Consider the following 11,163-nt stretch of genomic DNA (forward strand, 5'->3'; position numbering starts at 1 on the left):
GAAGTAATCTGTAATTAATGGATGGTTCCTTTTTTTTGTTTGGATCTGCTTGTTGAAAATCAATCTTGCTTTATTAGATTTGATATGCTTTGCCTTGTCATGGCATGGGTTGCCTAGATTAAAATTTTAATTACATCAGTCTTCAAACATGTGCGCTTGAATTCATCACCATTGATGATACAACTTGTCTTACATCTAAACGTGCAAGAAATTCAAGGGTACCAAGCCATTGAACCCTGCATCAGATTATCTACATATATACATTTTAATGTCCAGCTATAGCCAACTGGATTGCATCAATTGGAAACATATGTAATGTGAAAGAAACGAATAATTAAAAAGATGAAATAATCGATTAAGTTCAAAACTGTGAAGGTTTAGTCGATCGACTAAGCATATATATAAGTTGATCAACCAACATCATAAAATCCAAGTTGGAACACTTTTAGATCAAGTTGATCTATAAACCCTTTCAATTACTCAGTAAGTCAAAATTAAAAGTGAAAATTTGATTAGTGAAACGACGTCGTTTTGGGTTTTGGTTGCTTATATAAAAACAAATTTTTTTTTTCGGTCAATTTTTTGAATTTTTTTAAAAGATTTTTTTAATTATTATTATTAATATTTATGCATGTAGAAATGTTTAAATTTATCAAAATACATTTTTATTAATACAAAATTGATAAAAAAAACAATAATAAGAAAAGGAAATTTTATCCAATGATGAGATTTAAAGGTATTCCAAGTAGTGATGCCTACGAAATCTCTAGGTGAGAAGAATTTTTTTAAATACTACTAGTGTATTGGAGTATTTATAAAATTTTTTTAATATCATAAAAATTTTCTTTTTGTTAATAATAAATAAAAATTGATTAATATAATAAAAATATAAGTAATAAAAATGAGAAGAAAAGAAATTTTATCCAATGATGGGATTCTAAAAGTATTCCGAGTAGAGATGCTTTAAGAAATTCTTAGGTGAGAAGATTTTTTTAAAATATTATCAGTGTATTGGAATATTTATAGAAAAAACTTCAATACAATAAAATTTTTTTTTCTTCAAAATTAAAAAAAAATAAAACAATTAATAAAATTTTTGAAAAAGAATAAAATGTGTGCATCAACATGTTATTATTTGCATTGCATACATGACATAATTTTTTACGAAAAGTAAATTTGGACCTCCAAAGATGAGATTCTAAGATATTCCGAGAAGTGATGCCTAAAAAAATCTCTAGATGAGAAAGAGTTCTTCTAATGTTACTAACGTACTGAAATATTTTAAGAATAATTTCAATCAAAAGGTTCTAATTTATTTTTCTTGAATAATATTTGAATATAAAAAGCAATAAATAATAAACAAAAGAAATCAAAGAAAATTATTTTTCAAACACCGAAAATAAGACTATTTTTTATCAAAATCAAAGGATAACATATAGTTAATTGGTATCGTTTTAAACGGGAGCTATGGTGGTGCTAATCCTTCCCTAAATTTACTTTTCGTAAAAAATTATGCCATGTATACAATGTAAATAATAACATGTAGATGCACACAATTTGTTCTTTTTCAAAAATTTTATTAATTTTTTTTATTTTTAATTTTGAAGAAAAAAAGAATTTTCATTGTATTGAAGTTTTTTTTATAAATATTCTAATACACTAGTAATATTTAAAAAAAATCTTCTCACTTAGGGATTTCTTAAAGCATTTCTACTCGAAATACTTTAAAATCCCATCATAAGATAAAATTTCTTTTCTTTTCATTTTTATTACTTATATTTTTATTATATTAATCAATTTTTATTTATTACTAACAAAAAAAAATTTATTATATTGAAATTTTTTTATAAATACTCCAATACACTGGTAGTATTTAAAAAAATTCTTCTCACCTAGAGATTTCGTAGGCATCACTACTCGAAATACCTTTAAATTTCATCATTGGATAAAATTTCTTTTTCTTATTATTGTTTTTTTATCAATTTTGTATTAATAAAAATTTATTTTGATAAATTTAAACATTTTATACATGCATAAATATTAATAATAATAATTAAAAAAATCTTTAAAAATTTTTTTTTACTTGAATCGGACTGGTCAACGGTACGGTCAACACGGGTCCGGTCGGATCGACTGCTCGGTTCGATCTGGTGGTTCAACGGTTCAAGGGCGGTCTGATTTGATCTGACGATTCAGCTGGATCGATCAGGGGTTGAAGGAGAAACAGGTAGTCGTGTTGTGTGCATGGACCTCGGGTCGGGTCATGGGTCGACGTGCGGATCCTCAGATGTTAAAACGACATCGTTTTGAGCATCAGTGAAATGACGTTGTTTTGGGTTTTGGCTGCTTATATAAAACCAAAATTTTTTTTTCTATCATTTTTTCTCCCCATAAAAATATTCCCTTTTTCCTTTAAGACAAAAAAAAATCAAGGTACCGACCGACCGTTGTCGTCGCCGTCGTTCGTCGGTAATTGGTCGCCGTCATTGGTGGTCAAAAAATCCAAAAAAAATACCCAAAAAATCCCCCTCGTCCCCCTAAACACAGATCTAGGCTTGGTTTCTCCCGAAAGTATCCCAAACGACCCAGATCGGCCTTCAAAGTTTCGGCCAAAAAATAAGTTTTTTTTGTGTGCTGTTTTTGGTTTTTTTTTGTGTGTTTTTGTAGGTGTATTTTGGTGCTGGGTTCCCCATTCCAGGAGACTATTTATGCTTTTATTTTTGTGTTTCTACAGAGTTTTTTTTTACAAAAGCTTTTTTTTTGTTTTTTTGTAAAATTTTTTTGCCATTTTTTTTTCAGTTCCTCCTCCTCCTTTTTGTTTGCAGATAACAAGCTCTATTTATAAAACTTTTTGAGATTCAAATCTCAGATCTTTTGGGATTTGAATCTCATTTTTTTAATTGAAAATTCACGCCTGCTGTTTGTGATTGGCGGCTTGTCGGTCAGTCGCTGGCAGCTAGCGACGGTGATTTTGGATTTTAGGGATTGTGCATTTAATACACTAGATTTGAATCGGATAAGGAAGAAGAAGAAGAAAAAAGAAATGAGGAAAGAAAGAAGAAAGAAAAAAAAGAAAAAAAAAGAAAACGGGAAAAAATATTAAATAAATAATAATAATAATAATAATAATAATAATAATAATAATAATAAATGGCGTTTACAATGGAGTGAATTAGTAAGACTAACCAGATGACGTTGGTTGATTTTTAGTAAAATCTGGAAGTTTACAAATGATTGATTTTTTTTAATGAAACAAATGGTTAATTGACTACTTTTAAGATATCGGCACTCCATAATCTACAACGACTAGTTTTGCTTTCTATTAATAAGTTTTTTATTAAATCGCTTTTTTAAGTATTCAACTTTGATTATCATAATTTGAATTTTGATCATTAAAATTAAAATTTTAATATTTTATTAATTCACACTGTTGTTGGATTGATAAATATAATTGAAAGGTAAATTGATTGGTTGAATAACATCAATATAAGAGATATGTCTCGCTTGTAAAAATTTTCTATAAACAGCAGAGATAGAGATCATTTCAACCGACAACAAAATACAAGTTTTAATATCAATTATTTTTCGCCTTGAAATAGTTAACAGCCTCTTATGCATTTTTGATCGGAAAAAAACCTTATGTAAAAAGAATTCCCATGTTTAATGACTTGATTTCACTATAATGCAAATACAACCAAACATAAATTTTATTGTATCTTAGGATCATTTGATTAAAAGGATCCTCAAAGGATTCTAAGCTTGACATATGGCATTTTTATTTTTGGGTTAGATTTTCTTTTGTGCTATTTAGTTTTTTATTATTTTTTTCTGGCTGTAGAAGGTTTTTTCTGTTTTTGTTTTTGAAGTGGGATTTGAGTGTCTGGTTAACTCAAGTGATTTTGTATAGGCATATGAAAAATCGTTAATTGACATGTGTTATGTTACATGCTAATTTGAGTTGTTATTTAGTATTATGAAGTTAACATATGTGATCTGAGTTTTTAAAAGTAAAATTATAATATTTAAAAATAAAAAATAAAAGGATAGAGACTACATAAATAATGAGGATAAAAAATTAAAAAAAAAGGAAGATATAGCAACTAGCCTAGGAATGAGTGGATATCCTTCATTTTTTAGATATCCGTATCCAAATCTATTTAAACTTAATATCATTATCCAAATCCAAATTATTTTAAATAAGCACTATCCATTTAAATATTTAAATCCGTTAAAATATTTATTTATTTAAATTTTTTGTCAAAATATAAAATAAACAAGAATTTAATTTAAAATTCAAATGTATTCTTAATTAATAATAAATAAAAGTTATTTTTTACGGTCCAAAACCTTTTAAAAATAGAAATTTTTTTAAATATATTTCATGTGTAAATAGATAACAGATTCGGTTACAAATTCAAATATTGGATATACAAGGAATATTATCCGTGTTTACTCTAAATTCGACATAAATGAATCGAATAATAACGGATATTCGTATATTTACTATCTATTGTCATCCCTAAACAAGCCAAAGATAAAAGAGAAAAGTGAAAGAACGAAAAAAAAAAAAAATTGGGGAAGAAGAAGAGAACCTTTTAGACAGGTAAGTTTTTATTTTTTTCATTTTTTGCTATAAATTGCGGGATTAAATTTTTTTTGTGTTTTATCTTTTAGTTTTGAAGAAGGAGAAAAAGAAGTAGAAGGTTCTGTATTAGAATTTTTTCTCTTTTTTAGGTTTTTGATAAACTTTTTTCTAACTTTGAATTAATGCCAACATAGAGTTAAAGAGAGAAGAATCTATTGAGATCAATGTTGATGGTCTACTTCAGGTTCATGGTATTTCTGGATGTATTTTTTATCTTTTTTTTTTTTTTAAATTTTACGAGTTTTTTAATATTCCTTGATTTGGGGTTTTAGTTGTAAGTTAGAGACTGAAAGGTTTCTAACGCTTTGCAGGGACAAAGGTCGTTGACTGTGGCGATTCCAGTGATGGCACTAAAGGACAACAAAAGAGGAGTAAAAACGATGACATATAGGAGAAAGCAAAGGCAACGGGGAAGTTGCAGCAACCACAACAACAATGAGAAGTGCAGATGGTTTTGGGTAATTTTAGTCATTTCGACAATGTAGTACGAAAAGACTTGAAGATCTTGAAGAAAGGAGGTAAAAAGGAGCAGAGTGGGCGAACGAAATGTTTCGGATTCCTCAAGCGAAGACAACTTTGGACAACATTATTTGGCTTCGAAATTATCCTCACTTCTCGCCGCCTGTGCAATCACCGTTATGGCCTCAACCTTATTATCCATGTTACCTTTGAAACCCTTTATTTTTTTGGAGGGGGGGGGGGGGGGTTCAAATTAGTAATTAATTAACTGTTGAAAATGTAGTTAACGAGAAGGAAAATGAATAGAGAAATGAAGGAAGATAGGAGAAAATTCTTTTTGATTTTGTTTATTTTTTAATTTCATATTGGTGAAATTAGAAAATAATTAACAGTTGAACATTTTATTTAAACTTCGGTGGTGTTTGGAGTGAGAGAAATGAATAGAAAGAGAAGGAAAATGAAGAGAAAACTTTCTTACAAATTTTCATGTTTGGTTTACAAAATCAAGAGAGGAATGAACGAAGAAAAAGAAAAAATTTCCATTATTTGATTTTTATATTTGGTGAAATTAGAAAGCATAGGTAGATGAAATTAATTAGTTTTAATTTATTCTATTTTAATTATTGATAATGGAATATGATTGTTTTGATAAAACTGTCTGATTTGCATTTGATGATGGCTGATCTCAAAGCATTGGAAGCTTATGTTAGTTATTTCTACTACCAATCGAAAGAGTGGTCAAAGCGACTCCCAGAAGCTTATGATGCGAAAGAAGTAATTGACTATTTTCGTCGCTGGCCTCATGTAGTGGCCTTTCGACTTCTTGAGATAGTTAAAACCATTGATCAACCTTATTATGCACTGCCATTTGGTTTTTACTTCTCCAACCTGTCCTTTAAAATGGTTGCTACAAATGTAAAAGTAAACGGTAAAAGAAAAAATCATTATTGATTGAAAATATGCAAATGACTAAAATGGTTGTCTTTAAAGTTTCGGATGATAAAATAAAAATATCATAAAACAAGGTATTAATTATATAAAAATAAATAATTATCCTTGACAAAAACTAAATCATGCATTTTTTGGGTACTTTTTTATGTTTCTACAACAAATGATTTTTGAGATATTTAGGAGAAAGTAACAAAGTTATCCACGGGAAGGATTCTTTCAGGACACATGCTTTGCACAACAACCTTAAGGTTTTTCATATTTGTTTTGTTGTGTTAATGATTGTGTAAAGTAGAAAATGCAATACGCCACAAAATTCATAACAGATACTAATAGAAAATTACATCTTTTCCATTCAAATTTGTACAATGATCAAATATATTTCCTATTTAAAATTGAAAAAATATCAAACATCATATCCCCTAAAATTATAGAATATCGTAATGGTTTTAGGATCGTCGGATATAAAGAATTTTCAAATTGAAAAAAAATAAGAGGAGTCATTATCAATCTTTTTTAAAATGTGATTGATCACCAAAAAATTTATTTTTTTAGTAAAATTATAAAAGTGGGTTTAAAGTTTATTAAAAAGATAAATTTCGATTTATAAAAATCAAGTTGAATCCGGAAGTCAATTATGTGTGGGGAAAGATTAATACTTCCACAACGCTCATAAATTAGTACCAATTAATTATGCGTTATTTTTAGTGTTGGATAAAATAGTTTTAATTTAAAATTTAATAATAATCCCTTCACTTAAAAAAAATAAATTTTTGTTAAAATTGTTTTTTTTTTAATGGATATTGAAGAAATCTTTAAGTTAAAGAATTATCTTACAATTCTTCAACATCAATGCAGAACTTTAAAAATAACTCTTTTGACTGATATTTACCACGACATTCCTTGAAAATGAAAATAACATTCTTTGAAGAAGATAATTGTTAGTAACTCTCCAACATCTAGGCAGAGTACCAAAGATTATTTCCTTCGAAATATTATTTTTTTTATTTTAAAATTTCAGTTTTTTGAAGTAAGTATTTTTTTAACAAAAAAATATTTTGTGCGAAAAAGTAAACGATAGTATTATCAGATAGCAAGTAACAATTAAAGAAAAAGAAACGCAAACGAGTGCAAACAATAACAAATAAATGCATGCAAGCCAATAGATGTTGTGTATGATGATACAATGCAAATTTGAAATTGGATTCCTAAATATAATGAGACCACCTTAACTCTCTAACATCTAGGTAGAGTTTAGGTACGATTATTTATATTTAAGATCTCATTTTATTATTATACATTTTTTATTAAAGTTTTAATCCCATTGTTAAGGTGAATTAAGGACTGGCATGAAAAACTTAATGAAATAAAGTTTTTTAAATACCCCATCATCTAGGCAGTATTCGAGAACAAATTACTTCAAGTGAGATTTTCACACATATTCTTAGGATTTTGGAATGGTCTTGGGTAAAGCTTAGGTCGAAGTTTTAAAGTTTGGTGATGATTTTTTTTTAGTGATGATTCAAGGTTACAAGTCGAATTTAGGGTTTGAGTTAAATTTACATTTTTAATGAATTTTTTATTTAGGGTTTTGGCTTTAAGGGTTTTGAGATTTTTGGATTTTGGATTTTTAAGATTTTAGATTTTAAGGTTTTGAAACTTTGGGTTTTGAAAATTTTGGGGTTTGGATTTTAGGGTTTTAGATTTAAGGGTTTTGGATTTTAGAGTTTCAATTTAAAGGTTAAGGATTAGATTTTTTAATTTAAAAAAAAAAAACATAAACATCTTTAAAAATCTTCAATATCTAGGTGGACTTTCGGAGTAAGTTTGATTTTTATAATTTTTGAAAATTAATTAAAAATTTTCATATATAATTTTTTATGAAAATTTGCTGTTGTTATTATTAGTTTATTAATTTAATTTTTTTAATAATTCTCCAACATTTAGTTAGAATTATTATTTGAAACACGATTATATTCCCTCCAACATCTAGGTAGAAATTTTTTATTATTATTCTATTTTGTAATCATTTTATATTTATTTTGTATGGTTTATTTTGAAATTAACATAATTATAAAAGATTTCAATTATATATTTCATTACTTATTTTTATCTATTAATTATTTATTGCAATAAAAAATCATTTTAGTATATTTAAACTTTTTAACATGTATAAATATTAATAATAACATTTAAAATTACAAAAATAATATAAAAAATTTTTAAAAAAAATCCAAAAAAAAATTACCTAAACCTGATCAGTCAACGGTTTGATCACCGTCAGTCTAGGCCGATCTGATTGGTTCGACAGTTGAACAAATGAAGGGCGGTTTGACGAACGGTTCAATTGAACCGATTCAAGTTTGGCTAAAGGATAGCTCATCAGGTTGGGTGTACGGACCTTGGGTCGGGTCGCTAGTCAACACACGAATCCTTTGTCCTAAAATAATGTTGTTTTGGACTGTTATGCCTATATATAAACCAAGTTTTTTTTAGCTCATTTCTTCTCCCCCTCTAAAAAAAAAATTTTATTTTTTTCTCTCAACCAAAAATCCTCGAAGGTCGAATAATAGCCAAAAGTTGATCACCAACGATCGCGTCGACCTTCGTGCTTCACCGTCAGCCACCGATCACCAAGGTCGAAAAACCTTTAAAAACACCTTGAAGCTTCCTTTGTTCATCCTTTTTCTAGATCTGGTGTCCCTTTCACTAGAAACAGTCTCAATCAATGTAGATTAGTGTTTAAGGTTTCGATCTTTTTTTTTCTTTTTAAAAAAAAAAACTAAAATTGATGTATTTTGTTTGTTTTTGTAAGAAGCTTGGTGTTGGGTTCCTCTTTATGGGGAGGACTATTTTTTTATGGATTTTTTTGTTTTTTTTTATTGTGGCTGGGTGTTTCGAGTTTTAGCTTTTTGATAGGTGAAGGATTTTACGAGATGTCTGGAGTGTGTGTGTGTGTGTGTGTGTGTAGTGGTCGTGGTTTAGGCTCTAGCTCTTTAGGTGGTTGGTGAGGGTGAAGGGCTTAGGCTCTGGGGAGGCTGGCTTCTGGTTTTGGGTGTGTGTGTGGAGGCTGGGAACTAGGGTAAGGTCGAATTGAGGGTTAGTTTGGGTGTTGGGGCTTTGGGTGCAGGCACGAAGACCGATGGTTTGAAAGGGGCTTTCTGGTGATGGCTGAATGGGGATTCTAGTAGTCTGAGAGTTGGGTTTGCAGGGTGTTCGAGCTTGTGTTCGAAGGCTGAAAGAGAAAGGAGCTAGGTGCTTTAAAAAGATAGGTGTCTGGGTTTTAAGATAATTGGGGCATGGGTTTAGAAGGGTAGGCTATAAGGGTGGCTGTAAGAAAGAGAAAGGAGCTAGGTGCTTTAAAAAGATAGGTGTCTGGGTTTTAAGATAATTGGGGCATGGGTTTAGAAGGGTAGGCTATAAGGGTGGTTGTAAGGCTCTGGCAAAAGGACTGGACAGAGGTAGTAGTGGTGCCATGCACGACATTCACTGGCACTAGCCCCTTTGCTTTTTACCTCTTTTTTTGGGTATTTTTCTGTTTGTTTTTTCTTGTTCTTTTTTTTTGTTCTTTTTTCCAATATTAAACTAATATTAATATTTTATTATTAATATTTTTATTTTTATTATTATTATTATTATTTTATTATAATTAATAATAATTTTAATATTAATAAACAAAAACTAAAAACATGATTTAAAGATTTGATAGATCCGGACAAAATTTGATGTCTACAAAGAATAATAATAATTTTATCTGATGTACCTTTCTAATTTCAAAAGCATTAAAATTTAAACAATATGAATCATTTTGAAATTTTATAAGTTATAGATTTTTTTATAATTTTAAATGTAATAATTAATTTTACTTTTTATATAATTAAATAAAAAAAAGATAGTCATACTAAAGTTAAAATTTAATAAATTTATCATTGATCACTTTTTTTACACTGTTTCTCTGCCGTGGTGAATCATTAGTGTCAATTTTTAAAACCCAATTTTTATATATCAATTGTTTATAAAAAATAAAAATTAATCAAAGCATTTTTTTTTTACAAAGGACTTAATAAAAACATCCAAATTAATCTAAATTTATGAATTTAAATAAAAAAATTAAATAATGAAATAAAGCTTCTTTTATCAAATTAGTATGCAAAAAAAAAGTCAAAAAATTACACTTAGTTTCTTTGGTAAAAATTTTATTCCGATATGTATTTAGACTAAAAGATTAGATTTTTTTTTTTTTACAATGTTTTCTTTTTCTTTTTCTTTTTCCCAGTTGTTGGATACTCGACAAATAGTTCTTTTTCTTTTTTTTTTTTTATAATTTTCTTTTTTCAATGTTCTTAACTTTTTTTATTTATTTATTTTTTAAGTTAATTTCACTAATATCAAAAGAAAGTATTATATCAAACATCAATAATAATTTTATATTTACTTTTGAACCATTGCCTTACTCACTTACCTGTTTCATCTTTATTAAAAAATCAATATACCTTTCAATGTTAAAAATAAAAAAGAAAAAGTTATTTGGATTTTCTACAAAATGAAAGTGAAAGAAACTTCTCCCTTTAATGAGTTTTCCATCAATGCGTAGGAATATTATTTTACTTACCTATATTTTATCGTATTATAAGTCATCTTACCTTTTAATTTAGGATACCTCCCTTGTCCAATTCCATATTTGGACTGGATAGGTCAGTCCATCCTTTAGTTCTTGTGAAATAAAATAGTTACAAGCTATGTTGAGAAATATGCTTTGGCCATCGCAATCACACCTTTGCTGTAGAAGATCAATACTCTGTTACATTATCATTGATTTCTTTTTCTTTGTCTTATTAATTTGTTTCAAAGTGCAAATATTTTTTTATATAAAATGTTGCAGTATGAGAAAAAAATACGAGATTGTAAATATTAAAATTTGATTATTAAATTTATTAAATATTATTTTTTAAAATAATTGTATAATTTTAACTAAACTAAGTTTTTTCGAATTCTGAACTACAAATGTTGCAGTATGACATTGTTTTGATTGCCAAAAGCCCAAAAATCTGTTTATTACATGTCTTCTATATCTCTAGTTCTCTGCCTTCGTTAATACCGGAGAAAAGACC

The 11,163-nt window shown here is 27.8% G+C and overlaps 1 pseudogene; it reads left to right on the forward strand.

The window, feature by feature from the left end:
- Positions 1-4,935: 4,935 nt before the first annotated feature.
- LOC149512879 (uncharacterized) lies at positions 4,936-6,055 on the forward strand (annotated as a pseudogene).
- Positions 6,056-11,163: the final 5,108 nt, after the last annotated feature.

Source organism: Durio zibethinus, chromosome 21 (genome assembly GCF_047325235.1).
Source record: "Durio zibethinus cultivar Kanyao isolate XHJ-2024 chromosome 21, ASM4732523v1, whole genome shotgun sequence".
Taxonomy (NCBI): Eukaryota; Viridiplantae; Streptophyta; class Magnoliopsida; order Malvales; family Malvaceae; genus Durio; species Durio zibethinus.